Genomic DNA, 306 nt, shown 5'->3' with positions numbered 1-306 from the left:
TATGGTAAGAACTTTTAATCTTTTAAACAAATCCTAAAGAAACATTCAAACTTTTACTTTGCCAAGCAGTCTCAATCTTTCACCATTTAACTATAAAACTGGAAAATATTTCTTATATAATCATCAATTTTGGCTGCAACACATACAACATCCAGTGCATTTGCATACATTGCAAAACTACTTTCTTCTCATTCTTGTGTTGTGTTAGAAAGAAGAAGAAGAAAAAAAAGGATCCTTATACGTCAAAGATTCTAGTGGGAATATTCTTTGATAAAACAAAACATTAAAAGATAAGGCCTGTATTAT

General features: G+C 29.1%; 1 protein-coding gene across 8 annotated transcripts in view; it reads right to left on the bottom strand.

Moving 5' to 3' along the window:
* The window catches only part of LOC119582023 (protein tramtrack, beta isoform-like), a 34,622-nt gene that overhangs the window by 23,231 nt on the left and 11,085 nt on the right, over positions 1-306 (bottom strand). The window lies entirely within an intron of this gene.

The sequence above is a fragment of the Penaeus monodon genome, chromosome 15 (assembly GCF_015228065.2).
Source record: "Penaeus monodon isolate SGIC_2016 chromosome 15, NSTDA_Pmon_1, whole genome shotgun sequence".
NCBI classification, from domain to species: domain Eukaryota; kingdom Metazoa; phylum Arthropoda; class Malacostraca; order Decapoda; family Penaeidae; genus Penaeus; species Penaeus monodon.
This window is presented reverse-complemented; position numbering and strand designations above follow the sequence as displayed.